This window comes from Schistocerca nitens, chromosome 1 (genome assembly GCF_023898315.1).
Source record: "Schistocerca nitens isolate TAMUIC-IGC-003100 chromosome 1, iqSchNite1.1, whole genome shotgun sequence".
Lineage (NCBI taxonomy): Eukaryota > Metazoa > Arthropoda > Insecta > Orthoptera > Acrididae > Schistocerca > Schistocerca nitens.
Window position 1 is genome coordinate 531222106 of NC_064614.1, and position 25138 is coordinate 531247243.

A 25138-nucleotide genomic window follows, 5' to 3' on the forward strand; every position below is an offset into this window, starting at 1 on the left:
TGGGAGAATAGCAGCCTGCATTGCTGCGAAAGGTGGATATACACTGTACTAGTGCCGACATTGTGCATGCTCTGTTGCCTGTGTCTACGTGCCTATGGTTCTGTCAGTGTGATCATGTGATGTATCTGACCCCAGGAATGTGTCAATAAAGTTTCCCCTTCCTGGGACAATGAATTCACGGTGTTCTTATTTCAATTTCCAGGAGTGTATAAGGCGGTTACTAATAATGCTGCTCACTCCGGGGCTTGCGAGTTGACAATACGATATATTATATAAGATTTATTATAGAACTGGAGGCGACCTACGTTAAACAGTCAACCCTAACTGTCTTATCATATAGCATAACCCTAGTTGTCGCGATATATGTGAGATGTTAACTCGAAGCGAACATTACGCTCCACCAAGGAAAAACGTTGTACCACAGCCGAAGCAGGCTGGTTCCGTTAATAAAGATTTATAAAGCTGTTACACGAAGCAGAAGAGTATGTGAATCCCACGTGCGCTGTGTATAAATGAATGGTGTCATGGGATATTCCACAAAAAATAGCTGTGGATAATAATGTAACGGTATAATTTAGTGGTTTGTTCTACGATTTGTGCGTGAAAGAATACCAGATCGCGACAGATGGACTGTGCAGCTGATGGTATTATGGAGAACAATATTTCCCCCCTGTTTAACACAACACTTCTGTCGGACTCAGAGGAGCTTATTACAGCTGTATGCAGAGACAATATACACCGAAGAGCCAAAGAAACTGATATACCTGCCTAATATCGTGTAGGGCCCCCGCGAGCACGCAGAAGTACCGCAACACGTCGTGGAATGGATTCGACTAATGTCTGACGTAGTGCTAGAGGGAACTGACACTTTGAACCCTGCAGGGCTGTATATAAATCCGTAAGAGTACGAAGGGGTAGAGATCTCTTCCGAACAGCACGTTGCAAGGCATCCCAGATATGATCAATAGCGTTCATGTCTGGGGAGTTTGGTGGCCAGCGGAAGTGTTTAAACTCAGATGTGTTCCTGGAGCCACTCTGTAGCGATTCTGAACATGTGGGGTGTCGCATTGTCCTGCTGCAGTTGCCCAAGTCCGTCGGAATGCACAATGGACATGAATGGAAGCAGGTGATCAGACGGGATGCTTACGCACATGTCACCTCTCAGAGTAGTATCTAGACGTACCAAGGGTCCCGTATCACTCCAAATTCACCCGCCCCACACCATTACAGAGCCTCCACCAACTTGAACAGTCCCCTGTTGATATGCAGGGTCCATGGATTCATGAGGTTGTCTCCATATCCGTACACGTCCACCCGCTCGATACAGTTTGAAACGAGACTCCTCCGACCAGGCAACATGTTTCCAGTGATCAACAGTCATGTGTCGCTGTTGACGGGCCCAGGCGAGGCGTAAAGCTTTGTTTCATGCAGTCATCGAGGGTACACGAGTGAGCCTTCGGCTCCGAAAGCCCGTATCAATGACGGTTCGTTGAATGGTTCGCATGATGAGACTTATTGATGGTCCAGCAGTGAAATCTTCAGCAATTTGCGGAAAGGTTGCACTTATGTCACGTTGAACGATTCTCTTCAGTCGTCGTTGGTCCCGTTCTTGCAGGGTTCTGGACGCAATGATGTCGGAGATTTGATGTTTTACCGGATTCCTGATATCCACGGTACACTCGTGAAATGGTCGTACGGGAAAATCCCCACTTCATCGCTACCTCGGAGATGCTGTGTCCCATTGCTCGTGCGCCGACTATAACACCACATTCAAATCACTTAAATCTAGATAAATGCCATTGTAGCAGCAGTAACCTATCTAACAAGTGCGGCAGACCATTCTTGTCTTACATAGGGCGTTAGCGACTGCAGCACCGTCTTCTGCCTGTTTACATATCTCTGTATTTGAATACGCATGCTTATACCAGTTTCTTTGGCACTTCATTGTAGTTACTGATCTACCTGTACTAGAGTAGACAAACTGCAGAAACGTTGGTAAACAACACCCAGCGACTGTTCTGTAAGATATTCGTTAATTGATACCAAATGGAAACAATCCAACTGAGAAGACTGCAGCACATCGTAAATACTATTAGATGGTTTCTAATACACTTAAGGAGTCTTGCACAGGATTAAAGCACACGATCCATTCTGTTCCAAGCTACACGATTCTATTGCACCCTTTATTTGGAATCTGAATGCAGTGGTATTCTATCCCAATACATGCAAGCTGCAAGTAATGTTTCGTTGATAATCACTTAACAATCGTCTCCCGACTTTAAAACTGATGAAATAGTAGTTTGCAACGTAATTTGGAAGCGTTCCATAGCACCTAGCTGTCAAACTCCAATAGTGAGCCTCGCTATATACAGAAAAAAATATCAGTATTGGTGTGGTGCTCCGCAGTTTATATACTGGAGTAATGAGCTCCTAAGCACTGTTAGTGTCTCACGTATACGAAAAAAGAAAAACCGGAAACATGGGCACTCGAAGCCATAGAGAGACTCACTGCGCTGTCAGCTACCTAGTTTCAGCTGCTTTTCAAGGCCATACAGCTACTTACCCCCCCCCCCCCCCCCCCCAAGAACCATGGACCTTTACGTTGGTGGGGAGGCTTGCGTGCCTCAGCGATACAGATAGCCGTACCGTAGGTGCAACCATAACGGAGGGGTATCTGTTGAGAGGCCAGACAAACGTGTGGTTCCTGAAGAGCGGCAGCAACCTTTTCAGTAGTTGCAGGGGCAACAGTCTGGATGATTGATTGATGTGGCCTTGTAACACTAACCAAAACAGCCTTGCTGTGCTGGTACTTCGAACGGCTGAAAGCAAGGGGAAACTACGGCCGTAATTTTTCCCGAGGGCATGCAGCTTTACTGGAGAGCTGCATCAAACCAGTCTCAGGACTGAAGACCACAACAACAGCTACTTACATCCCACACACGTACATCATTGTAAATGGGAGACTTCCTAAGATTTTTGCCTGGGCGGCGAATAAGAAAGCATAATATGTTTTCAAACTTTATTAATTCTTGCCTGCACATTCACGCACGGAAAACAACTCTTTCTTATTTTTATTTGGAGTAGTTTTAATAATATCCAGCTTAATTTTTAACTTATAACTTAAATCTGCATTGGACTCTTCGATTTCTTTCTCCGACCAGTAATCTGGAAGGTACGAAGAAGGCATGTTCTCGAATTCCAATATATATCAAATTTTTCCTGTAGACAATCTCTTTTATGGCTTTGACAATTAGCTCTCTTCCTTCCAGCAGTTCTTCTAAGCGGACCTGCATCAGGCGAACGGTCTACCCGACGGGAGGCCCTAGCCACACGACATTTCCATATTTTTTCTAAGCGGGAGCATTCAGGGAATTTAATTTTACCTCTTATTTCCTGCATAATACTACTGTCACAACACTCCACGTCTTCTTAAGTGTATGCTATTAGCTCTGCTGCTGCACATTTCTTGCGAAATTTCCGTACAGAGCTTTATATTTACGACTTTTGCAAATGAGTGGTCATTAAATGTTGTTATTCAGTTGGTTTTAAGATCTGCAGACGGTTGTTCTGTTACTAGATGCACTGTATCCAATCCAGCACATTTAGATACAACGTAACCATTCTTTTTCAAGCAGATCTGAGTGGGAATGGAGCTTAATAAACAGATTTTTCGAGTGCTCTTTAATATAGTAAACATGTCAGGCCTCCAATATATGGGCACTTAACAGTCCTATTAACAGTAAATGCAGATACTTATATTCCCCCATAGTAGCCATACACTGTCTTTAAAGCAATTTGTAAGCCTTGCCTGCATATCCGCAATAGCTCTTTCTTTTTCCAATTGCATTTTATATTCTTACTTTACGGCAGTTGTCTTCAGCCCATACTCCAGTTTTCGTTTTTTGGCTTCTATCCCTTTCATTTCCAATTCTCCTTTTCTTTCGCACAACTCAGTAATTACAGTTAAAGACGTAATTTCTATATTGAGCTATGGTTTAAATCTGTGTGACACGTTTAATCTTTTTCTTGTGATTTATGAAATAACATTGTGTGTAGGTATCAGTCCTAATTCGGCGATATATATAGCTGGCGGTATTGTGGAGACCAAAGTCTTAAAATGAGAGAAATATGTTCTCCTGTTTTAATATCACTTCATTGTAATACCTATGTCGTCTTTTATGGTGTCAGTGTTAAGAATCTCCACGTTATTTACAAATAGATAATTGAAAGTATATGCAGACAGAACATAAGTTATACGTAAACTTTTATCTGTCGTGAGTGTCAGGAAGGGTTATTTGTACACCAGTCAGTTTTCATATTACAATAATAAACAAACTGCAGAACGTTGTTAAACAACACGCAGCAGCTGTTCTCCAAGTTGTTCGTTAACTGACGTCACTTGGACGTGACTGGCACAGTATAGAGGAGCACACTGTAAAACTGTTTGTTAGAGTTTAAAACATTTAAACAGTCTCGCACAGGGTAAAATAAACGATCCATTCTGTAGTTGTAAATGAAGTGCCACACGCCCTGTAGGTAACTCCCGACGATGACAGCAGTGGAAATCATCGGAAGCTTGACCTTACACACAAACCTGACGCGGCGAGAAATCAGTGATGCATTTTTGAAATCATTAATGTGTATTGTGTAGTCCATTATCTTTCCCCAAATATAGCTCTTTTTCATTTTACCGATCATCCATCACAGACGTCTTATACGTGTCCTGGAGTCTTGTCTTTGCTCCTGACGTCTGTACACATTTCTTGTCTCACGCAATGTTTGGATAGCTATAAAATGTCTCGGGACTACTACAATTTGCAGTTTACCAAGCGTTCCCTTCCTACTGTCACCACTATGTAGAAGCGTAGTTCATGAGACAGTAAAAAGAACTAAGCATCTTTCCTCTTTACAAGATTAATGTTTCTCACCTAAATTTTTAATTTTCCACATTAATCTTTTATTACTTTTTTAACACTTTTTCTCTCTCCTTGCATTATCCGTATTTTGCGAAAAGATTTCTCAGTTAACCCAAATACTTCATTTTCAAGCTTCTTTCACTGTCCGTCATTTCTGATGTCGAGAGAACTGCTGTTCACTTTTCTCTATTCCACATAATAGAGAGAGCGACGACATGTCAAGCTCAAGTTTTTGTTAAAAAAATTTTGCATCTCTGTTTCTTGAAAGCAAATGCTGTTTTTATCGAGGACTCACTTCCGAGAAAAGACATGCTACATTCGAAAGATGGCTTGCACTCTAGGTTGCCTATTTCGGCCTGAGGCGCCTGAGTCGGAAAAAATGACCTTATGCCGATTCTTCTTTTGAATTATACTAGTAGAAGTTCAGAGATAACAAGATTTATATATACGACGCGGTCAGCCGGCTGGATCGATTGTTTCTTGGAATTGCACTACATTTTCCATTGGAAGATGTATAATGCATTTGCTGGCTGTAGTGCACTTATTCAAGCGGAGATAGACGTTCAACTGATCCAGCCGTTTCTAAAGATTTACACCGAAATTTTATTTGTATCGTAAAACAGTTTTTGAGACAGGTTTAGTAGTATTTAGTTTTACATTTTTGTCTCTGGGACAACGATTAACTTGAATGTTACACGATTATTCATTTTTTCTTGTTTTTTCTTATTTTCCTCTTCCCAAAACCTATTCATTCTTTGGCTGTGTTCCTGTTTTCTTTGTTGTGTCCATATTTTGCCTGTTTTCTTCGTTTCTTTTACTTCAGATTTTGTGTTCAGAATTTTGTTTCTGAATTTGTCTGTTTCATTTATCATTGAAATAATGATACAGCCGTTTCTAAAGATTTACACCGAAATTTTATTTGTATCGTAAAACAGTTTTTGAGACAGGTTTAGTAGTATTTAGTTTTACATTTTTGTCTCTGGGACAACGATTAACTTGAATGTTACACGATTATTCATTTTTTCTTGTTTTTTTCTTATTTTCCTCTTCCCAAAACCTATTCATTCTTTGGCTGTGTTCCTGTTTTCTTTGTTGTGTCCATATTTTGCCTGTTTTCTTCGTTTCTTTTACTTCAGATTTTGTGTTCAGAATTTCGTTTCTGAATTTGTCTGTTTCATTTATCATTGAAATAATGATCCCTGCTTGTTTTTCTTTAAACCATTTTTTTAATTCACTACACTAAAAATCCTCTTTGTATGTTGTTGTTTATTCTACGCATGTGACCCCAGAATGTTGGCCGGCCGGGGTGGCCGTGTGGTTCTAGGCGCTACAGTCTGGAACCGCGCGACCGCTACGGTCGCAGATTCGAATCCTGCCCCGGGTATGGATGTGTGTGATGTCCTTAGGTTAGTTAGGTTTAAGTAGTTCTAAGTTCTAGGGTACTGATGACCTCAGAAGTTAAGTCCCATAGTGCTGTCTGTGAGCCTGTCTGTGTGTTTATATAATTTTTTGATTGGTCTCTTCATCCATATGCCATCTCTGTGTACTGCTCCAAAATTTTTTCTGAGGATTTTACCTTCTATTGGTTCTGTCTGTGTGATGCCTGATGCTCCGATTGTGTCATTTCTGATGTGTAGATTGCTTCTGTTAGCATAACTGTACTGTGGCGCCTGAGTTTAGACTATCTTGAAATATTTCTTTTATTGTAGTGCATTCGTGGCAGTTTGTACGCTTTCGAAAGTTTTTAGGTTCTTTGTACGTTGGACGCCTTGTTTGATCCTCCTTTGTATATATATTCTCCAAGGGATTTGAATTTTTTTCCCTTCTGTTAACCTTTCCGTATTCTGTGTACATGGTTTGGTTGTTGTTGTTCTTTCTTTCCCCAAGTATTGAGTTTTCTCTTACGATATATGTATACCAGTTTTCTCAAAGACTTCATGTAAGTATTCCAGTGCTTCTTATCTATTGTTGCTAAGAATTGCCACGTCATCAACAAATGCTAGGCATTTGCAGATCGCCTTGTTTGCACACGTTCTTCCTACCTTAATTCCTTTTAGTTTTTCTTCCCATTTATTGATGATTTCCTCCACGATAATGTTGAATAAAAACGGTGAGTGACCATCTCCTTGTCTGGCCCCTGTATGTATCTCGAATGGGTCTGAGATTTCTCCCATTAATTTTATTTTGGATGTGGTATCTGCAAGTGTCTGCTGTATGAGTGTCCTAGTTTTTCTGTGTGTTGCATATTCTTCTAATGTGTCAAAGAGAATCTTCCTGTCTATGGAGTCGTAGGCCTTCTTGAAGTTGCCGAATATCACTACAGTAGTACGTCTGCCTGACCTTCAGGAGCGCTCGTAGGTTCCAAACCTGTTCTACACAGGACCCTCCTTTTCTGAAGCCTGCATGGTATTCACCTACCTTTGTATCAGCTTGTGGTTTAGTCAGCTAAGTAATGCCTTGGAGAGAATTTTGTAGGTGACCGATAACAATGAGACACCTGCGTAGTTATTAGGGTCTGCCTTTTTGTGGAGTGGATGAATCAACGCACATTTCCATTCCCTTGGAATTTTCACTGTATTCTATACTTCTGTAAGAATTTCATGGATTTTCATCGTGATGGTTTGGTTTTTGAGTTTCCAGATCTTGGAAATAATGGAGTCCGCTCCGGGGGTTCTATTGTTTTTAGTGGTTTTATAATCTCTTCTATCTCTGTTACTAAAGGTGTCACTGAATCTTGGTTTGGTACTTTTCCCGTGAAGTGTAATGTTTCTTTAGGCCTCTCAAAATTGAGGAGTTTATCAAAATAATTTTAAAAAATTTGCAGTTTTCTTTAGTATTTGTTTGCAGAAAACTGTTTTTTCTTTTGAAGCAAATATTTGGAAGCTGATAACCTTTTATATTTTCCCTGAAACTTCTGTAGAAATTTCTCGTCATATATGACTTGACGTCTTCCTCGATCTCATTTAGACTATTTTTGTCGTATGATCTTTTAATTAATGGAAGAATTAATGGAAGAAGGCTTACCAACTTGAGATTTGCTGATGATATTGCCTTACTGGCCAAAGACTTCGCAGAGCTCCAAAACTTAGTTACAGATCTTGCATCGGAATGTCAGCTGGTTGGCTTGAACATGAACCTTTCCAAAACAAAAGTAATGTCCAACAAATGGGTCCCAGCTGGAGATGTGAAGGTCAAGGACAGTCTGCTAGAAGAGGTCAGTGAATATGTCTACCTTGGCCAGATTATAAATATGAAGGGAGACATAAGGCCAGAAATCTATCGACGCATCAAGCTTGGCTGGCAAGCATTTGGGAAGAATTCAAAAGTGTTCAGATCAAAAATGCCAGTAAATTTGAAGAAAGCAGTATTTGATCAATGCATTCTTCCTGTGATGACGTATGGCTGCGAGACATGGACACTGAACTCATTTACAAAAGGGAAACTTAGGACAGCACAGAGAGCCAAGGAGAGATCAATGCTGGGCTATACAAGAAAGGACAGGAAAAGGGCAGATGACATCCGGTCTGTGACGAAGGTTAATGACATCTTAGAGACAGTAGGTTCCTTGAAATGGCAGTGGGCTGGCCACGTCGCAAGAAGAAAAGACAACAGATGGACGAAGCTAGTACTGGAGTGGAGTCCGAGGGAGCACCGGAGGCCTAGAGGAAGACCACCAGACAGATGGGACAAAGACATCAAGAAGATCGCTGGTAACACCTGGCAGAGAACTGCCCAAGACCGTCCCACTTGGAGAAGACTGCTGAAAGCCTACCTGAATCCACGACTCGAAGAGGCCACATCATTTAATGATTGAATTGGCTGATGATGATGATGATGATGATGATGATTATGATCTTTTCACTCTCCTAGTATATTTCGAGGATTGTTTCTGGACTTTGTGGAAATCTTGCCATGTCTCTTTTGTTCTGTTACTGCTAAACTTCTTTCAGGCCTGGATTATTTCTATCGCCTGATCGCAAGTTGTGTTTCATTCATTACCTACGTTTTCGCTTCCTAGGAGGTCGACCCCAACGCTTTGCATTCAGAATTGTTTTCGAGAGGTTTGTTCAATTTTCTGTATACAGACTTATTGTTTCGAAAGATTTTTTGTGTCATGAGGTCGCCTGGAAGTTACTACATAATCCTGATAACACTGTGACACTTACATAAAGATTATTTGTAAACAAGCTGAGACTTCACTTTAGTCAACGACTCGTTTCGTCAGCATTCTCATTATCTGGTCGAACGTGACTAAACCTTAATGGAAAATTTCCTTCAGTTATCAAAGCTTTTGTGTAATAGCAGAACCAAGAAAGGTTGTCTGATACACTGAGGTATCGAAGAATGCACTATAACAACATTCATTCAGCTTATATGTACACGCCAAATCGAAGTCGCTATAAACCTTTCCATACGAGAACTCAAATTCAAAATGGCTCCAAGCACTATGGGACTTAACATCTGAGGTCATCAGTCCCTTAGACTTAGAACTAAGTAAACCTAACTAACCTAAGGACAGCACACTTGTCCATGCCCGAGGCAGGATTCGAACCTGCGACCTTAGCAGCCGCGTGGTTCCGGACTGAAGCGCCTAGAACCGTTCGGCCACCGTGGCCAGCATACGGGAACTAAGAATTTAACAGATACCTGTGGATTTAAGACACCCTCATAAATTTCGCCAAGAAATGCAAGTAGTTCACGAAATAAAGTCCATGTAAATACCTCCATATGATTAATCGGCAGTGGCATAAAATTGAGCTCATAGGAGAGAGAGACTGTCCACCTGTTAAATTGCTCACTCGTTGTTACTACTTGCCCCTGTTGGGTTTGACTGCAGGTACCGTGGTTTGTGGTTACAGTTTGCGCAGAGAGGTTGTTCACACGACGGGAAAGCAGTTGCGCGCAGGCCGTCCCAGTGTTCGTAGCGCCATCAGTCTCAAGTTCGTGTCATGGCGCTATGGTGTATTCTGGGCTTCACCCTGACCTCTCGTGACGCGCAGATACAGAACTGACTAGGATCCGAATAACTTTTCTTTGTTAAAAAAAATGTGTTTCCCTACAGTCACTTTCTTTTGTAGCCCTTGGTAATACATTACTGGCCATTAAAATTGCTATACCAAGAAGAAATGCAGATCATAAACGGGTATTCATTGGACAAATATATTATACTAGAACTGACATGTGATTACATATTCACGCAATTTGGGTGCATAGATCCTGAGAAAGCAGTACCCACAGCAACCACCTCTGGCCGTAATAACGGCCTTGATACGCCTGGGCATTGAGTCAAACAGAGCTTGGATGGTTTGTACAGGTATAGCTGCCCATGCAGCTTCAACACGATACCACAATTCATCAAGAGTAGTGACTGGCGTATTGTGACGAGCCAGTTGCTCGGCCACCATTGACCAGACGTTTTCAGATCGTGAGAGATATGGAGAATGTGCTGGCCAGGGCAGCAGTCGAACATTTTCTGTATCCAGAAAGGCCCATACAGGACCTGAAACATACGGTCGTGCATTATCCTGCTGAAATGTAGGGTTTCGCAGGGATCGAATGAAGGGTAGAACCACAGGTCGTAATGCATCTGAGATGTAACGTCCACTGTTCAAAGTGCCGTCAATGCCAACAAGAGGTGACCGAGACGTGTAGCCAATGGCTCCCCATAGCATCACGCCGGGTGATACGCCAGTATGCGATGACGAATACACGCTCCCAATGCGCGTTCACCGCGATGTCGCCAAACACGGATGCGACCATCATGATGCGCTGTAAGCAGAACCTGGATTCATCCGAAAAAATGACGTTTTGCCATTCGTGCACCCAGGTTCGTCGTTGAGTACACCATCGCAGGCGCTCCTGTCTGTGATGCAGCGTCAAGAGTAACCGCAGCCATGGTCTCCGAGCTGATAGTCCATGCTGCTGCAAACGTCGTCGAACTGTTCGTGCAGATGGTTGTTGTCTTGCAAACGTCCCCATCTGTTGACTCAGGGATCGAGACGTGGCTGCACGGTCCGTTACAGCCATGCGAATAAGCGGCCTGTCATCTCGACTGCTAGTAATACGAGGCCGTTGGGATCCAGCACGGCGTTCCGTATTACCCTCCTGAAACAACCGATTCCATATTCTGCTAACAGTCATTGGAATCTCGACCAGCGCGAGCAACAATGTCATGATAAGATAAACCGCAATCGCGATAGGCTACAATCCGACCTTTATCAAACTCGGAAACGTTATGGTATACATTTCTCCTCCTTACGCGAGGCATCACAACAACATTTCACCAGGCAACGCCGGTAAACTGCTCTTTGTGTATGGGAAATCGGTTGGAAACTTTCCTCATGTCAGCTCGTTGTAGGTGTCGCCACCGGCGCCAACCTTGTGTGAATGCTCTGGAAAGCTAATCATTTGTATATCACAGTATCATCTTCCTGTCGGTTAAATTTCGTGTCTGTAGCACATCATCTTCGTTGTGTAGCAATTTTAATGGCCAGTAGTGTAATTACGTTAGCCACTGTGTGTTAAAAATTTGTAATTACGGAAATCGCACCGATCCTCAATAAATATAATATAGAAATAAAGACAGTACAATATAAATATAATATGATATAGACGTATATGTTTATAGAAGACTTTTGAAGGATTATCGAGAGTTGTGTATTCGCTAGTAATCTGTACAGTTAATCGTGCGATCTCTCGGATCACCAATTTCCTTACAATTTATGTGTTGTGCCAAAGTTGACTGCCAGACTAGAAAAAAGTGCTAATCCAGCCTGTGACAGTGTCGTTAGCCAGCCTATTCTATTAATGTGTGAGCTGCGGGAATGTGAGCGAGTGTCACCTCACTAGCGCCAAGTCATAGGGCAGTTTTAATACGTTAGCTGTAGCATGTATGATTCAGCGATAGAATCGTGGATCGGTTGGCGAGTCTACATCTACGTGATTACTCTGCAATTTACAGTTAAGTGCCTGGCAGAGGGTTCATTGAACCACCTTCATGCTATTTCTCTACCGTTTCACTGTCGAACAGCGCGCGGAGCAGCCTCTTTAATAGCCTTGTTGCAATTTCTAAGTGTTCTGCCAAAAAATCGCTGTCGCAGGGAGTAGGCAGCTTTTCGATTGAGCGTGACTTCCAGAGCAATGAAGTTCGTGAAATCGTAAGGCATTGCATTTTGCACAGTCAGTACTGACATGGTCTAACTGTGAGAAATCGTCATATATATATATATATATATATATATATATATATATATATATATATATATGTGTGTGTGTGTGTGTGTGTGTGTGTGTGTGTGTGTGTGTGTGTGTGTATTTTATGCAGCAACATTGTATTTCATACAGTTTGCGTATTAAGTGGGCTCGACGGAGGAGTGGGGGCGGGATTATTTTGTGATATGATAGATAATGGATAGAGAAATTCGCCAAAAATTGTTCCTGAATTGTGGTAACGGCACTTGAATCGCATTCAGAAGAAACTGTATTTAGATTTCCTCAACCCACATTTAGGTTTTCCATAGTTTCCCTAAATTACCAAGGTCGAATACTGGACAGTTCTTTTGGGAAAGTTGTGGCCAATTTCTCGTTTCACCCTTCTCCAACTGTCTTGCACCTCTTATGACGCCGCCGTCCAAATGTGTAGCATCCTAATGTTCCTTCCAAAAAATGGTTCAAATGGCTCTAAGCACTATGGGACTTAACATCTGAGGTCATCAGTCCCCTAGACTTAGAACTACTTAAACCTAACTAACCTAAGGACATCACACACATCCATGCCCGAGGCAGGATTCGAACGTGCGACCGTAGCGGCATCACGGTTCTGAACTGAGGCGCCTAGAACCGCTCGGGTACAACGACCGGCAATGTTCCTTCCTTCCATAGTCTCAGTTCCCCGTCCGTCTGATAAATCTTACAGTAATCACTCGCCAGCGTGAGATCATGTGATATCTAAAGAGCCCTTGACGAGTAAGGCGGGATAGATACATTGATAGATAGACAGATAGATAGATAGATAGAGAGAAAGAGAGAGAGAGGACATAGTGCGATTATGATGATTTTGAGGAAACTATGGATTTTAGAGCATATCTAAGTGATTTTTAATTATGACTTGGCCTGCTAGTCTGCTAAGGCAGTTGCGCCGGCCGTTGTGGCCGAGCGGTTGTAGGCGCTTCAGTCCGGAACCCCCCCCCCCCCTGGCTGCTACGGTCGCAGGTTTGAATCCTGCCTCGGGGATGGATGTGTGTGTTGTCCTTAGGTAAGTTAGGTTTATGTAGTTCTAAGTGTAGGGGACTGGTGACCTCAGATGTCAAGTCCCATAGTACTCAGAGCCATCTGAACCATTTTTTGAAGGCAGTTTCCTTGCTGGGAGGACTGGTAGGCGGTGCACTCAGCCTCGTGATGCCAACTAAGGAGCTATGTGACCGAAAAGTAATGGCTCCACGGTCTGGGAAGTCGGCAAAATGGCCGGGAGAGTGATGCGCTGACCACATGCCCCTCCATACCGATCCGTATGACGCTTCAAGGCCGAGGATGACATGGCGGCCGGTTGACATCCCTTGGGCCTTCACGGCCTAGACGAGGAGCTCGTTTTACAGCACAGTATGGCACACGAGATAAGCCAGGAATAATCCTCCAAATCTAGTGGTGGACTGTAAAATGAGTGGAGCTGTCTAAAGTAAATTGTGATTTTAGTAGATATTCATACGATCACAGTCAGGCCTAATGATGACATTTAAAAATATAAAAGTAACTCACAAAATTGTTCACAGAATGTTTGCAAAGAAAGGCAATCCTGTAAACTTAGACATTGCTGTCATTTTTCTACTTCACAGCAAAAAAGACAGGCAACATATAAAAATTGATTTTCTTTCCCATTCTCCAATGTTTCCACTAAATTGGTCACAAGCCGCATACTAAAACTGGGTTTTGATTAATCAAAGAAACAAACTATCTTTAGAAATGGATACAGCACAATGGACCCCACGATAATTGTGAACTAAATTACAAAATGCAGCAGTGGGTATGGTTTACCGATTTATCTGGAATTATGGATATAAAACTTTCGATTTAGTTTCAACAATCTGAAATATCAACTCGTGACAAACAAGGCAATGAGTTAAGTAACGTTAGCACACTGAATAATCTGCAGAGGGTGGATAAGAATATGGAAACACCACAAACATTATTACCATGTCTAATACGTTGCAGAAAAGCTTTTGGCAATCAAAATACCTTCCACTCGTCTCGGAGTGAATGAATACAAGGTTTGCATGATTTTCAAGGGAATCTCATACCATTCTTCCTGGAAAATAGTGGCAAGTTCAGGTAACGATGAGGCAGGTCGAGAACGATCACACGCCCTTCTCTCCGAAGTAGACCACATAGACTCAATAATATTGAGATACGGTGACTTTGATGACCAGGGAGATGCGACAAATCATCTTCGTGCCCAGCCCTGTCGCCTTGGCACACCCATTGGGAATAAATGTTATAGCATGTGATGGGCCTGATAAGCCAAAATCGTCTCATAATCTTTAGCAGTAACGCGACCTTGCAGAGTAGATATGGGTCTAAGGAATGCCACAATACGGCTCCCCAAATTCATCACCGATCCCTCGCCACGTTTCACTCGTGGGATGTAAACTCTGCCAGAAATTGGAAACTGTATGAAACAAGACTCATCCGAGCAAAAGAATTTTTTCATTGCTCCATGTTCCAGGTTTTATGCCTTCACCATCACATTTTTCTGCTACTGGTCTGGCCGGCCGGGGTGTCAGTGCGGTTCTAGGCGCTACATTCTGGAACCGCGTGACCGCTACGGTCGCAGGTTCGAATCCTGCCTCGGGCATGGATGTGTGTGATGTCCTTAGGTTAGTTAGGTTTAAGTAGTTCTAAGTTCTAGGGGACTAACGACCTTAGAAGTTAAGTCCCATAGTGCTCAGAGCCATTTGAATAATTTTTTTGCTACTGGTAGTTCCATCAGTGCTGAACGGTTTTGCAATTCCAGGTCGCCTGCAGTCCTCTGCTCCTGAAGATCCCTTCGTGTTGTTTTGGTGCTGACATGGTTCGCGAGTGCGGCATTCAGTTCTGCAATGACTTTTGCAGCAGTCATCCTCGTATTTTCCGTCCCAATCCTCCTGAATGACTGTCTATGACGATCATTCAACACACACTTTTATCCGCGTTGTGACGTAGCGGTTTATGTTTTTCCCCTTTCCCAGTATGCAGTATAAATCCTTGATGCGGTGCCTCTTGAAACATAAAACTCTTCATCTATCTTGGTTACAGAGGCGTCCACCATATGAATAACAACAATGTGCCCAAGTTCGGCCTCCTTTAGCTCTGACATAATGCACTCACAACTACGAAGAACACTATTCTGTCCACGATTGATTCAAATGGTTCAAATGGCTCTAAGCACTATGGGCCTTAACATCTGAGGTCATCAGCCGCCTAGACTTAGAACTACTTGAACCTAACTAACCTAAGGACATCACACACATCCATGCCCGAGGCAGGATTCGAACCTGTGACCGTAGCAGTAGCGCGGTTCCGGAGTGGAGCTCCTAGAACCGCTCGGCCACAGCGGCCGGTTCCACGATTGACACTTGCAACGTATTAAGGACATTGCACTGTTGCCGTTCGTGGTCAAATAGGACAGCGCAACCTGCAAGCTTCGCTAGCAGCCGCATTTATGTTCAATCATGCATTTCTCACGGGTTTCCATATTTTTCTCTAACCCTTTTGTGTGGCATTATATACTTTCTGGGGGTAATAGGAGATCCAAATCAGAGAGAAAATTGCGGCAAGTAAATTCCATATCATGGAAACTATTCTCAGCAACTATCCTGCCGGAAAAAATTATACACCCATTGCAATTTACTCATGATCTACTGTTGCAATAGTGCATATGGAGTACATGAAATGATATCATTTACATATCGATAGCACAAGCTGTTCTGAAGTACCAGGTATTGACTCATGCTGAAACACCGATATTAGCGTATGATGTAGCCTCCGAGGGCGGCAAGGCAGATACTGACTCTGGCATCCAATCGATCGTGGAGATGGCGAATACTGTCGTGGAATACATTTCGCCAAGCTTGCTTGACCTTTTTACGCAGTTCTGTAAGAGTTGTTGGTTAACGAGTCGCACGAGTCCCTTCTTGACCTATCACATCCCACACGGGCTCAACCGGAGTGAAGTTCGGAGCTCGTGCTGTACGGAGAAATTGCTGCGCGTCTTTCAGAGCGCGTTGAGTTTCGGGGGCAGTGTGTGGCTGAACATTTTCCTGTTGGAACAACACATCACCTTCCCATTGTAAGAACGGCAAAAGAACAGGTCTAACAACATTCTGAACGTACCGAGCGCTGGTTAGCGTCCCCTCCAAAAACATCAAAGGTGAACGAGAGTTGTAGCTCATCGCACACCAGACCATAAGGACTCGGGTGGGGCCATTGTGTCTCGGACGAATGCACTACGAGACAGCGCTCACCAGGCCTACGTGGCAGGCAGAATCTGCTTTTATCGTTGAAGACCACGACGCACCATTACGTCTTCCAAGCGATCCTCTGACGGCACCAGTCGAGTCGTGCACACGCCGCTGCTGTGGTATTAATGGAACACGGGCTAGAGGTGTGCGTGCCCGTAGTCCCACTGCTAACAAACGGGTCGCAAGTGCTGACGTGACCCTTTATCTGTTCTGTGATAGCTGTTCGATCTGTCACTGCTGCTCTTACAGTACGAACTTTCTGGCGGGCGTCTGTGCTGCGTGGACGTCCAGAACCTCGTCTACAGATGGGAGAACGTTCACGTGACCACTAATACCTACATCTTTCCACAACTGACGCAGCATATCCAACTTGTTTGGCAGTTCTCCGAAAGGACCATTCCGAGACAATTTAACCCCTTTCAAACTCGCTTAGTTGGCTGTTTGTACCACACTGGCTGTGAGCATCCCCTATTAAAGGGTAGACACAGATAGTGCTTTGGCAGCTACGCCACTACGCTGTCTGTTGGCTGACTACACTGAAACGATTATCACTACACCTACTATCCCCAAGATGACATATACTATCACTGGATGAAAATTGATGTCGTATTTACAGGTGTACTAATTATTTTACGGCAGTGTATAACGAGTCTAAAATAATATGTATCCTGCATAGCGAAAAGAAAATTGTCTAAAATAATATGTATCCTGCATAGCGAAATGAAAATTGTACAAATTAACAACGAATTTCTTGAACGAGTTGAGGAGTTGACGTAGTTAGGACGTCTGAAGGCAGTGACTGGACGGAGAGCAAAAGACGTAAACATAATAGTGGCCTGAAGTGTTTTTGATAAAGAAAATGGGATACACAAAGATAAGCTTCCTATATATACGAAAAATGAACGTTTACGATCAATATGCGTCTCCAGTTTTGGCTAGTGGCAGTTATGCATGCTCTTTTAACGAAGAAACTACTGAAAAACTGACGGTTGCTTGGCGATGGAGAGACGCATTTCGAGAATTAGTAGCAGAGGCAAGAACGAAGATAAATGGATCACAGGAAAGAGGAAGATAAAGGTAGTGAAATGGAGTTGGGTAGGATACGCCGGTAGTCGGTGTGCCGAGCGAGCACTTACCAGTTCCACATACTGGCCCTGATGCGCCGTTCTGTACCGATTGACCGCCGTGTCATCCTCATGAATGGCGTCATTCGATTGCGCTATGGAGGGCATGGGGTCAGCACACCGTTCTCTCGCCCGTTCTCAATTTCCTAGACCTTGGAACGGCTACTGTCAAATGTGTGTGAATTTCTAAGGGACCAAACTGCTGAGGTCATCGGTCCCTAGAATTACACACAACTCAAACTAACTTAAGGTATCTTATACTAAGAACAACACACACACACACACACACACATATATATATATATATATATATATATATATATATATATATATATATATATATATATATATATATATATATATAACCGAACCGCTACTGTGACACTTATATCGATTAGAAGTAGGTTTATATTATGCTACTGTGTAGCTGCAATTATGGAGTGTGTATTCTGTGTTAGTTAAGGTCATTGATTTGTGACAGGAAATTTAGAGCTTCGTAATATACGAAAAAAGCAAAATGATTTCTTAAGATAATGAATTGTTATAATATGTGTATCTTTATAAGACAATGTTTATTGGAACCTGGTTCATGCTTAGGGCACTTGTAAAATGTAAAAGATGTAGTGAAGTCCCTCCGCAACGGAAGTGGTATGGCGTGATGTAAAAGGTGGTTTCGGCGGTCGTACTGGGCGGCTCCTTGGTGGGAACAGTACGCAGTAAGTGGCCACCCGTAGCACAGCATACTTCGAGGGTGCCAAGAGAGGCAATTGGAAGCTGCTTTGCAAGGAATTTTGCTGCGGGTGTGGATCTGGTTATTACAGGGTATTCTCGGCAAAAAAGGAATGCCTCTAATATGTTGAAAATTCGACGCCAAGAAGAGATTTCATAGAGCATTCGAATCTCAAGAGCCGTGAGGACAGTTAGCCGCCACGTCGCTTGCCACCAAAACTTCGCCACTGCTTCACGAACTTCATACATCCAGATATGTATATGGGCATGGACCATTTAATTTGTGTGAATGGTTTTAATAATAACCCAAATGCTATAAATCTATGTTCGGAACCAAATCTTCTATCCTGATCACGAACCCATGCAGGGTCCTCTCCTAAGTGTTACTAAAACCGAGTATCCTGTTTTAAATGAACCATTATTGTTTTCAAGTGCTCTAAAGTGGTTTCTTTTTGTTCGTCAATTGTGAAAAAGTAGCAAAAGTTAAAGCTAAAACCACAAAAGTCAAGTCAGATAGTATTTTGCTACGGTACTCTCAGTTTATTGCAAAGTATAGTTTTACAAGAATACAGTGCCAGGTTGTGTAAATGTTATTGTCTAAAATACCTGCTTCACCGGTGATAAAAAAGAGACAAGTAAGTTAAGCTTGTTTTAAAATTAGTGGTGTCTTGATTCCTATCATGAATGATTCCTTTTTTTAAATTAATTGAGCTCAGTGTTCAATATTTTGCCTCGCAAAGTAGATTATAAACTATTCCAAGTGAAGTTAAGGAGTAACTTTGTTTGAATTAGTCTTTTCTACTGAAGTAATCATAGAGCTTGACTAGTGGCATTATATTAGTTTATGGGTCCCCATCATATTATTCACATATTAGAGAGACAATCGGACTATTACTGCTGCTGAGGGAATATGACGTACGTATAAAGAGGAGTATAAACAGTATAATGATGATATTAATTATGTTTACCTGTGGTTTTACTTTTCAGTTAAGGTAGAAGTCCCTCATTTCCAAATTTAGTCCGGCACCTCATGCAGTAACATTTCAGTATTGGTTTAAGTAAAGATCTTGAGTGTAACTGTTATTAGTATGAGTTTAGTGCAAATTTGCTTTCCATAATTACTGGAGTGTGCGTTGTTGATAACTGCTGCTACACATAGCTCAGAGCACCCTATGTCAGTTCGTATCCTGTGTGCTATTCAGAGGGAAATACTAATGAAAGTAACTTTAATAACTATTATCCAATTTTCTTAACAATATATTTCCAAATTAATGTTCCCAATTGGGCTGGTATGTAAATTTTGTTCATTCACATATGAATTTTATCACTTTCATTAACACCCAAGATTAAAGTCTGTTTAGTTTTTCTGCTAATTTCACCATATTCAAAATTATAGTCCAATACCTTTATCCATTAGACATACGCACGGTCAAAATTCAAAATCCTCTCAGAGGGTAACATTAGCTTGTTTCACGGCAGGTTAGTGTTATACTACGTTTCACTCAAGTAGCTCCTCAGTCGAAATCCCGGTCCAATAATCTCAGCAAAGAAATATCCCTGGAAGCACCGGGAATTGAACCCTGCTTCTCCACACAACAGTCGGACACCCTGACTACTTAACTGCGGAGGCAGACTAAGAAGTTCTTTGCTGAATACCAAAGTCTAAGAAGACAGTGTATCACAAGGTGGGTAGATGTCATGAGAAAACAATCAGAACTCACATAGATACTTATAATTGTCATGCACTGAGAAGTCTGCAGGAGGTGCTACATTATTATTATTATTACCTGTTTCTCAATTAAAGACCTGCTGCCTGTTGTTATATAGCACGCCGTACATTTTGTGAGTTATATGTTATTTGATGAAAATTCCAATTGATTACAAGTACATTTTTTTGAGAATTTTATAAAAGAATAAAATAAAAAACAGCAAATGAAAAATATAAGGAAGTACAAGTGTGTATATGCAATTTTGTTAAAACTTGTTGCCAGCTTAGATAATGATAATAAGTAAAGATATATAATTGGTTGTGGGTGTATTTTAAATTAAAATTAAAAGCGTATTTAATGGAAGAAACAAGAGATTTCAATTTGACTTAGATACGATGTGACAGTTCTTCCCTTCATATTTCCTATGCGTATGGTTACATCTATTCCATATGATGTGTTGACTGGGGAAATGTTTTTGGAAATTTGTGGTAAAGTCTTATGGGACCAAACTGCTGAGGTCATCGATCCCTAAGCCTATACATTATTTAATCCAACTTAAACTAACTTACGCTATGGACAACACACACACCCATGCCCGGGGGTGGACTCGAACCCCGGACGTGGGGAGACGCACGGACCGTGACAAGGCGCCTCAGACTGGGGAAATATTTAGTTAATAATGAACTGATTAATTATATTGCAATATGTTTCCGAACTTAAGGTAACAGTGGAGATTGGAAGTTGATTTAATATGTCATAGTCAGCTGCAACAGGCGTGAGGGCTCGGTAAAACTTCGAGCCAATCGCACCTGATGCAGAGAAAGAAGAAGTTTGTTAAATCTTCAGACCGTGTCACATGCTGCGATATGGTATAACAACCAACTATATAGAGAGTTACATTTTCTGATTGATTCGATTTAGTGTTGGAGAACGTTAGCTTATTTTTGCTATGTTTCTATGTGTATCCTGTTTGCACTTCCTATGTGTGATAGACGCATTCGAGTCAGCGTGTATGTTTGTATCTGTGTCACATACTATCTACTGCTAATCTGTCAGATGTGGAGCCTGTCTTGTACTGGCGTATGGTCTCTCGAGTGAATGTATTGCTCGCTATACTAGGTCAGCGATCTTGTTTACGGAGTTCCAGTCATCTCATCTGAGTGTTAACTGTCTTATGCCCTGGTTCCCTAAACTCGGTCTTTTGCATCCGTGTCCTAGGGCATCGCAGATGAGCATTATGTGTTCGGTTGTGCCATTCTCATCACAGGCACAAATGGGAGTCTGTTTAAGGCCAAACCCGTGGCGATGCACGGGGTACGGGCAGTGGCCAGTGAGTAAGTGCACCATGCCGCGTGTTGGCTTTATGCACTCCTACTTCAAATTCATCCGCTCTCGGATACTTGGGAAGAAAGAGAGGCCCGTTTTCCCTTATGAGTTGTGTCCCATTCTGTCTGCTATGTATCAATTTTTCACTTGTTTAATTTCCGTTTGACGGTTATGTCTTGTCCAGTTATTTCTCTTATTTTGTCGCGTATTCCCCTCTTCAGACAGTGGGCCGCTGCTCTGTGGCGAATTGTAATATCTATAGGTAAAACTCCCAGCGCCTCAGTCGAGGTCGTGACGAAAGCTCCGAAATTCTGAGTAGAACACTCATCTGGCCGCGCCCAAGAACTAGCCGCGGAACAAGTTATTGACTCAAAGAATGCTGTGTGATATGTCCTCCGTGTTTGCAGCTGTAGTCTGTATCGTATAGTGTTCAGTCTTGCAAGTTTGTGCATGAGTTTCGCCGCTTTGTCACTTTTAGTCTGGCATGTTCGTTAAAGTGTAAATGTTTGTCAGTATAAATGCCGAGGTATCTTGTCATATCTTTCCTTTTTGTAGATATATCGTCCGCAGCTCGTGGTCGTGCGGTAGCGTTCTCGCTTCCCACGCCTTGGGTCCCGGCCCCTTGTTTTCTAACACAAGATTTAATAAGAAGATAGTAATAACTCAACATTATTTTAAAATGAATAGAGCACATCCACAACTCAAAATATCTACAAAATAATACCATAACTAGTAATAAGTAAAATTCCATAGAATAACTTTTTTTTTCTTATATACTAATTATTCTCTGTAAATAACTAGATCGTACAATCAATGCTTACTCCAAATTCACTCTGCCATACGTACAAATGTAGCGTACAAAGACTCAGAAAAGCTAAATTGCTAAACTACAACAATAAACGGTGCAAGAAACAACTAAAAAAACTCTGATTGACAGACTCTCGAAAAAAAAATATTTAAAAAAAACACCAAATGAAATAATTACGCCGGCCGAAGTGGCCGCGCGGTTCTGGCGCTGCAGTCTGGAACCGCGAGACCGCTACGGTCGCAGGTTCGAATCCTGCCTCGGGCATGGATGTGTGTGATGTCTTTAGGTTAGTTAGGTTTAACTAGTTCTAAGTTCTAGGGGACTAATGACCTCAGCAGTTGAGTCCTATAGTGCTCAGAGCCATTTGAACCATTTTTTGAAATAATTACCTGGACAGTACAGTAACAGAAAAATAAAAGCAAAGAATGGATTGTCTCTTCTTTACAAGTAAAATTTAAACTGTATTTGTAAAACGAAATTGTTATTTTGTAAATAAAAGTCTATATATGTTAAAAAGAAAAAGATTCCCGGCGGGGTCAGGGATTTTCTCTGCCTCGTGATGACTGGGTGTTGTGTGCTGTCCTTAGGTTAGTTAGGTTTAAGTAGTTCTAAGTTCTAGGGACTGATGACCATAGATGTTAAGTCCCATAGTGCTCAGAGCCATTTGAACCATTTTTTGTAGATATATCGTTGAACTTTATAATTGGATTTCTTTACAGTGTGCCTCTTAGAAGTAGGTAAACCGTTTTGTTAGTTGCTACTGTGAGTTTGTTGTTCGTGCACCATTCACCGACGAACGCGAGGAGCCACTTGGTTTAGCCTCTAATTCGGACCTGGAGTTTGCAGATACCACGACCATAAGGTCATCAGCGTACTCAAACACCCCGTTTGCTATGTTGTTGTCTTCTAATGCATACAGCAGTGGTTCAGCGGCTATGGCGCAGAAAATCGGTCCGCATATGGATCCTTGCGGACAACCCCTGGTAACACTGTTTATAGCCTTTTGGCGACTGGTCTTCCATTCCACTGTCCTGCTTTTATAATAATCTCTAAGACTGTTGCATGGAGCCAGTGGAATACTCATCTCTCTAAGACTTGCAAACAGCGGCGGCCAGAAAGGTTGCCGAAAGCACCAGTTATGTCATTGCTACTATGTACACTCCTGGAAATTGAAATAAGAACACCGTGAATTCATTGTCCCAGGAAGGGGAAACTTTATTGACACATTCCTGGGGTCAGATACATCACATGATCACACTGACAGAACCACAGGCACATAGACACAGGCAACAGAGCATGCACAATGTCGGCACTAGTACAGTGTATATCCACCTTTCGCAGCAATGCAGGCTGCTATTCTCCCATGGAGACGATCGTAGAGATGCTGGATGTAGTCCTGTGGAACGGCTTGCCATGCCATTTCCACCTGGCGCCTCAGTTGGACCAGCGTTCGTGCTGGACGTGCAGACCGCGTGAGACGACGCTTCATCCAGTCCCAAACATGCTCAATGGGGGACAGATCCGGAGATCTTGCTGGTCAGGGTAGTTGACTTACACCTTCTAGAGCACGTTGGGTGGCACAGGATACATGCGGACGTGCATTGTCCTGTTGGAACAGCAAGTTCCCTTGCCGGTCTAGGAATGGTAGAACGATGGGTTCGATGACGGTTTGGATGTACCATACACTATTCAGTGTCCCCTCGACGATCACCAGTGGTGTACGGCCAGTGTAGGAGATCGCTCCCCACACCATGATGCCGGGTGTTGGCCCTGTGTGCCTCGGTCGTATGCAGTCCTGATTGTGGCGCTCACCTGCACGACGCCAAACACGCATACGACCATCATTGGCACCAAGGCAGAAGCGACTCTCATGGCTGAAGACGACACGCCTCCATTCGTCCCTCCATTCACGCCTGTCGCGACACCACTGGAGGCGGGCTGCACGATGTTGGGGCGTGAGCGGAAGACGGCCTAACGGTGTGCGGGACCGTAGCCCAGCTTCATGGAGACGGTTGCGAATGGTCCTCGCCGATACCCCAGGAGCAACAGTGTCCCTAATTTGCTGGGAAGTGGCGGTGCGGTCCCCTACGGCACTGCGTAGGATCCTACGGTCTTGGCGTGCATCCGTGCGTCGCTGCGGTCCGGTCCCAGGTCGACGGGCACGTGCACCTTCCGCCGACCACTGGCGACAACATCGATGTACTGTGGAGACCTCACGCCCCACGTGTTGAGCAATTCGGCGGTACGTCCACCCGGCCTCCCGCATGCCCACTATACGCCCTCGCTCAAAGTCCGTCAACTGCACATACGGTTCACGTCCACGCTGTCGCGGCATGCTACCAGTGTTAAAGACTGCGATGGAGCTCCGTATGCCACGGCAAACTGGCTGACACTGACGGCGGCGGTGCACAAATGCTGCGCAGCTAGCGCCATTCGACGGCCAACACCGCGGTTCCTGGTGTGTCCGCTGTGCCGTGCGTGTGATCATTGCTTGTACAGCCCTCTCGCAGTGTCCGGAGCAAGTATGGTGGGTCTGACACACCGGTGTCAATGTGTTCTTTTTTCCATTTCCAGGAGTGTATTTGTCACGTATTGTGCGTGTTATTTCTATGGCCCTGTTTACTGTGTCGTCGATGGATTTAAGTGGTCGAAAACCAGAGTGACCTGGGCTAAGGCCGAAGAGCTATCGGTGCGACTAAGTCTGTCGCACAGCAGCCTCTCCTGAACCTTTGCCAGGCTTTCAATGAGGCACGTTGATCTGTCCTGCGCTTCCTTGATTATAACTGCACTTATCGTCTTCCGTACAATCGTTGTCCGTCCTTCTAGTAGACTATCATTCACTAAGTCTGTCATTGAGTGAGGTTGCGCAGTGGTTAACACACTGGACTCGCATTCGCGAGGACGACGGTTCAAATCCATATCTGGCAATCCAGATTTAGGTAATCCGTGATTTTCCTAAATCGATCCAGGCAAATACCGGGATAGTTCCTTTGGAATGGCGCTACCGATTTTCTTCCTCATCCTTGACACAATC